Raw genomic sequence first — 6,743 nt, forward strand, 5'->3', positions numbered from 1 at the left:
GAGAACTTAATAGAAAGTCAGTAAAATGGGCGGTGGCTTTGTTTGAGCTGCAAGTCAAAGTTCTGTTTGATCTGCTCATTTACCAGAGCTAGTTCAGAGAGCTAACTACTGGCATGGACCTCAAAAGTTTATTTCCTTGCCAGTATTCCCAGGCTTGTATTACCTCCTTTAACAATAACACCATAAAATTAGAGCTTCATTAATGCCGAATTCCACATTAATCCACAGAAGACAGCAAACAGACCTAATGCGACCATCCAGGCGTTGACTAAAACAAATACCTCAGAGGATGCTGTAAGAAAGACATTTAACAGTGCTCACCATCAGAGACATGTCATTTTGTAATGATTTGCCTCATTAAGCCCAGCACGACAAACCTGCCATCCCTGCTCAGATGCTTCCTGACACCCAAAATGGGTGCAGGTGGGAGGCAGCACGCATCCCACTGAGGCTCCCCTTGACCCAGCCTGCCTCCTGTTTCTGGTTAAGAACTTTCAGCAATTATTTTTTATGCCAAAACACAATGTTTCACAGCTGATAGGAGATCTGAACTATTCCAATGGGAAATTAGAATTTGTTTTAGAGGGCTTTTGCTGGAAGTACGCATTCAGCAAGTGGGGGGTCTTCCCACCTCTCGTCTTTCCTGAAGAAGCAGAAGTTCATATTTCCCTTGGAAGTTTTAATTCTTTCAAGAAAATATAGTTTGTTTTTAAGCTGGAGGTTTCAGCTGATTTGGCTGAAGTAGCATGTTGCTACCTCTTGGGCTTTAATAGTTTAATTTTACTTTTTTGAAAAAAATATTAGAAGAAAGCTTACTTAAATGGGAGCCTTTGTTAGAAAAGGTCATTAAAAGTTTTGGAGAAACTTTTGTCTAATTGCAAATTGTTCTTAATAACACTGCATTCCATTTCAGATTTTATTTCTCACTATTTTATTTACTTTCTGCACCACAATCCCTAGTAGGAAATTTGAGCTAATCCCAACTTTGGAGATATTAACAGCCCCTTTTTTTGAACATGCTATCAGAAATCTGTGAGCATCAGCTTTGATTTAACAGACCTCTGAAGTGCAAGTCTTTTAAATGGAAGAGCTCTCAAAAAAATCTGTTTAGGATCAGCTCCTGGTAAGTCTGCATTATCACTATTGATTCTGACAATTCTTCACATTTCTATTGAAAGTGGAAAGCATTTCTCAGCAATTATCAAGAAATATTTTTAAAAATAAACAAGTTTATGGAAGCGTATCTGATTCTTTTTTGTATATATATTTTTAAACAGGCCCACTTTTCCCTTTAGAGTCCACAGAAGGTGGACTGACACAAAGATTCCCACCCCAAAGCCATCCCATAGTGATTTTCCATTTCTGACCGGCTCTAGCAGCCGCTCAAACCTAGCTGCACAGAGAAAAACAGAAAAGCTGTTCCAAGCCAGTGCCCCGGCCCACCTCTGCACCCCACAGCGCCCGATCCCATTGCTGCCTGGGCTGAGCAAGAAGCCATGGGACTCTGGCTTGGCTTAGCACAGTAGGAAGAAAAAAAAAGTCTTTCCTTTAGAACTTCTGTTTTTTCATAGCCTGCAAAAAAATAAAGACCTGAAATCAACCTAGCAATCCGACAGCAGCCAGCCTTACACTTTATTCACGTGCCACGGTGGAACCAGCCCAAGTGTAGCACCAGAGAGAAGGAGCCAGGAGTAATTCTCTGTGTTTATTTTCCCTTGGTGTGTGAAGCCAGCTGCCAGGCAGAATCACTTACCTCATGGGCATACGGCACCACTGTGAGCTGGGCTGGGGGCAGAGGGGAAGGCTCCAGCCTTTGATGTTCAGGGGTCTTGTGCCTTCCTTATAGTAGGAGGAAAAAAACAACAATTTAGGTTTCCGGCTGAAAAAAAATCATAACAATAGCTACCAAAATCAGTGCTTCTCGCCCCTGTGGCTCTGAAGAGAAGCACGATATCAAGTATAACAAATTTCTCCCACAATGACCTATTTCCACTCAAAACGACATGCCCTATTAGAAGCCCTGGCATATCATCAGGCACTGCAGTGACTACAAAGGCTTCAATTCAGACACAGCTCTGAATAGCAGCCACATTTTGGAGGCCTGCAAAGGCTGTAGCAAGGCTCAGCATGCCATCCTCTTCCCCCTTGGCAGCTCCACGGCAGCCACCTACAGGGCCTGAGCAATGGAGAAGGGCTGCTGACCACCACCCACCTCCCAGCAGGGGAAATCACCCCTCCTGCACAGCTCAGAGCAACCAGCACCAGCCCACAGGAGCAGCAGACATCCACAGGGAGGTCCTGTGCCCCCCCCCCCCAAGTCCTTCCCCAGCCATCACCCACTGACTGCTCTGCAGAGAGGGAAGGCAAATAAACTGCAGTAGCCATTAAGATTTACTTTATTGCCATCAGCTGATTAAAGTGCCCAGCCCCTCAGTCTAGTGCCCCCAGGGAGCATCCTCACCTTACCCCAGCCTCCTCGGGCACCATGCCCCCAGGGGTCAACAGACCCTCCCTTTGCAGGGCCAGGACCCCCCCTCCCCAGGACCTTCTGCAGGGTTTGGCTGCTCAGAGCTCCTTGCTTCATCCTCACCTCCACAAGCTGCTGGTTCTCCCTCCTGGAGGGGCCCAAAAGAGGTTTCTCAAGTGCCTTTTGAAAGGCAGGCTGCTGAAGGGGCTTAGAGGCTCCTACAGCCAGCTCCAGGACATGACACTGGTTGGTTTTTAGCGCAGGTTTTCTGCAAATCCATCCTAGAGAAAGAGATGAAGAATTAGAGGCTGGTAAAGGGGGAAAAAGCCCTTTACCTGACAGAGCACCTCAGCAGAGGCTCAAAAACCTGTTCTGTGCAAGAACTGCAAACCCCAGGTCAGCCCCTCTGGCAGGTGGGCTTTTAGGAATGCAATCGCTGGTGGAAATGGGAACACCTGCATAGAGAGAGGTGCCCTGCAGCTGGGCTGGGGACAGCTCACCAGTGCTAAAGCTCTGTGAAACTCACCTATTTTAATACTCCCACCTTTACCAGTGCCACAGCCCCAGTGGCACTGATGTGCCCCCTGCCACCCTGCAGTGCCCCACAGCTCCTTAGGCACCTGCCTGGCTTTTCCCTCAAACAGCAGAGGCAGAAGCCCTGAAGAAGATGATGACCTGCTAATTCCTTCATCTCACCCGTTGTTTTTTCACTTTTACTGTTATTGCAGAGCTTGCAAGTGCTCTGGGACTTGTGCTCCTAGCAATCGCCTGCACTGTCACATGGATGGGCTTTGGCTCCATGATGAAATGGCTGAAGGGGAGCTGCGGCACTTCTCATCCAGCAGCACCTTCCCCAGTATCACACTGATCCGCCTCCACTTCAGTCTTCTATCAGTGAAAAAAATACATTGTGTGAGTGACATTAAAAACCTCCAGAGCCGATTGAGGCTCCCCCACCTGCTTCCCTGCAGCACGGGGACAGCAGCTGGCCCCAGCCAAAGCAATGCCCCCGTCCTGCAGCAGCGGCGGTTCTGTGGGATGGAGGCTGGACAGAGGTGCTGGGGTGCTGCTGGATGGGGGTCTTGCAGAGGGAAGAGGTGTCCACGTGCCCTTCCTTCCTCTCCAGTCAGCGCTTTTCATCCCAGCCTCTTTTTCAATGTAGAACATCTCACTGTCACAAGAAAACTTTTCTTTTTTTTTTCCCCGACAATGGTACTTGAAAGCCCTCAAAGCTGCCACTTTTCTGTGCTTTGGTTTTGTTCCCTTTCTTCTCCTGCTGGCTCTCTGTCCTGCCCTGCAGATGAGATGCCTGTTCTCCCCCTTTAGCTTCCCCACTTGCCTCTGAAAAAGGAAGAAGAAAAAAGCAGAAGAGAAGAACCCGAGAAAAGAAAAGCAGAAAAAAGACAGGATGATTAAAAAAAAAAAAAAGGGGGACAACTTGGGGCCAGGTTCCTTTTCCTAGTGTTATTCTTCCTCAAAACATTAGTATTTTTTATCACTTTTTTTTTCTTTGACAATTAATTTTGTCAGCTCTATCTAAGTTTGTTAAAGATGTAAATGGGGAACTAAGGCGTGGGCTGGCCAAAAAAAGAAAACCATATTTTTTAAAATTTCCATTTTCAGAACCAATCTCCGTCCTCACAACCAAGCGATGCTTCACAATCCTTTCACTCTGAGATTTCTCCTAGGTGTTGGGGTCTCTGCTACATTTCTGTGACTTTTGTTAACTGCATTTATTTTCCTGTTCACATATGTTAGGGTTCCCTTTACCTGGATGCAGAACTGATCTCACACACAAACCCCAGCCCACGGCCACCCTGCTGACCACAGCCAGGCTGCCAACGATGATCAGAGACCTGGTCTTCAAGAGGGCTGCAAATACTCCCCTAAGCAGCTAAATCACCTGCTCCAAGCCAGAGGAAGCCAGCCAGATTTAGCTCATTGGTTTATTGTGATCATAAGAAACCCTGCAAGGAGGCAGGACAGTGGTAGGATGCAGGGCAGGGCATTTTCAGGCCAGCCCAGGATGCCCACACTGGCTGGGAAGAGGCTCCTGAGCTTCCTGGGCTGCCCACAGAGCCTTCGAGTGCTCTAACCCAGAGTGCTGGGGTATTTGAGATCTCAATTATTTATGTGTTCATGCTGTGGGTTAATGCTGACTGACACTAAAACACTGCCTAGATTTAGCTTCATAAAATTTTTATCCCCACTATGAACTGCAAGTCTTTCTCCAATTTCATTTAAAGGAAACAGACTATTGAAAAGCCTACTGAGGAATTCATGAGCAACCAGCTACAACCTCACTATTCCTCCTAGCCAAATCCTGGGACTTGATTACCATGGCAACATATCATGATTTTAATTCCCTTCCTGATTGACCCTGCACAGAGACTAGTACATCTGCTTGCTTTCCTAGGAGCTTGCCATGCACTTTGGGTGTAAGGTGCATGGTACTTGCTCCTTAGGGCCCGTGAGGGATCCAGAAACAGATGCCTTGTCCTTTTAGGGGTGAAACAACCAGAAAAGGTCAATAAAATTCAGCAAACCCAATGCAGTCAATGCTGTTGATGCGCTGACCTTCGAGCATCACAGACATGCAGGTGTAGCCAGATCAATGGGAGCTCCTGGATGGAACAAGTCTGGGGTATTTTGTGGGGTTTTACTTATTGCAGCAATGAGTGGCAGCTTCCACCACTGTGATGAGAACTGGATGAGGAGTGTCTACAAAGATGCAGCTTCTCCAGGGTTGACAAGTCTTTGCTTTGAGATTTGTCTTATTTCAGCAATCACTGCACTCAAAGGAATTTACAGGATTATTTTCTCCATTTGTCCCACTAGAGCTGGTTGCAAGCACTGGAGATGCCTTTCCCAATCCATTCGCTGTACCTGCATGAATACAGCATCATCGCTGAGAATGGACAAAGCTCGGTGTGTGCCCAAGTCGGTGTCACCCTCCAAAAGATGATTTCAAGCACATAAAATTAATGCCTTGAAGTGGAAAACCCTTGTTCAGACTCAGAGCCCATCAAGGAGCCCTGTTGTCACAGACATTTGAGTGCTCACTTCAATGCACTTCATGCATGGAAAAAAATAATCAGAATTCTGATTCTCGCATTAATACCTCCAAATAATAAAAGAAGTGTGGGCACACACTTCTTATGAAGCAGACACACAAACCCTTGTGATCAGCACTGACAAAGCAGCTTTGTGCATCAGTCACTTGTCACTGCCCATGGAGAGCACTCTCGTAGTTTGGACCTGCCCGCTGAACTCCCTTAACCTGCATTATACATCCACATATTTATTTATTAGTATATTATATGAGATATATATATATATATATAATGCCCAATTTTGTTGCAGACACCCGGAGACTCACAACTCATTTAAGCACAGACAATACACAGGAGATTCACCTTTCTCTAAGCCCAGGAATGAAAGCTCCATTGAAAGGAGCAGATTGAAATCTTAGCAGTCCGGATGTAGCTACCAGACGGTGTGTTCCTCCACCTCGAGAGATCCAGCCCTTCCTCCTGCTGAAGGGTTAAAAATTTGAACAGAAACCACAGTATTTTCCTTCTTTCTCTGAGCTATTTTATTTAGTTACCCTTTCATTATTGTTTTCCTTCTTCTAAAATAAAAATAATCTAGGTAATCAAAATCATAAAATGGATGTGAGCAAAATGGGTACTGCGGGGTTTATAAAATACAAATTTCCCTTTTCTGGGAAATACGGTCTCTTCTGCACTTAAACTTTTCAAGTCCTGCCCAGCTCCTAAGGTGGCACAGACCCCATAAGGCTCGTAAGCCCCCGAAGAGGAAATCACTTAAATATCCAGCCCTCCTCAGGGCCCGCTTCAGCGCATGCAGGGGAGCTGCAGCCTGGTTTAAGCGTGGGCTTCAGCACTGCCTTGAACAGGGATGCTTTCTGCATGGGAGCAGGAAAAGACCATCATTAAGAATAAATTAATGAATGTCTAATAGATGAGCTGGGTACCGCTGAGCCTGCACAGCGATGCTGTCAGCAGGGGCGAATCGTGCAGCTCAGCTAAATGTGCTCGAGCCGAGGGACTGCCACCGGGCTGAAAATCTGACCTGCATGAGGTAACCCAGACACAAGCAGGAATCAGCTCCTTCACCAACAAAGGAGCCCATTGGGTTTGGGTTTTCCTTACCCCTTTTTTTTTTTCCCTTTTTTTTTTTTTTTTTTAAACTCTTCTGAAAATGACCCAAGAAAAACCTTCCTTGATGTCAGCCAAGCAGTTACTGGCAAAAT

At 46.2% G+C, this 6,743-nt stretch overlaps 1 long non-coding RNA gene across 2 annotated transcripts; it reads right to left on the reverse strand.

The window, feature by feature from the left end:
* Nucleotides 1-729: 729 nt before the first annotated feature.
* On the reverse strand, nt 730-2,879 carry LOC121056956. Of its 2 annotated transcripts, XR_005813572.1 has the most exons (4): nt 2,815-2,879; nt 2,591-2,748; nt 1,754-1,839; nt 730-1,572 (listed from the first exon to the last, which is right to left on the reverse strand). It is a non-coding gene; the product is annotated as an uncharacterized LOC121056956 (long non-coding RNA). The 2 variants fall into 2 exon arrangements; XR_005813571.1 differs by having other exon boundaries at nt 2,591-2,866.
* Between the last annotated feature and the right edge of the window lie 3,864 nt (nt 2,880-6,743).

The sequence above is a fragment of the Cygnus olor genome, chromosome 18, assembly GCF_009769625.2.
Source record: "Cygnus olor isolate bCygOlo1 chromosome 18, bCygOlo1.pri.v2, whole genome shotgun sequence".
Classification (NCBI taxonomy): domain Eukaryota; kingdom Metazoa; phylum Chordata; class Aves; order Anseriformes; family Anatidae; genus Cygnus; species Cygnus olor.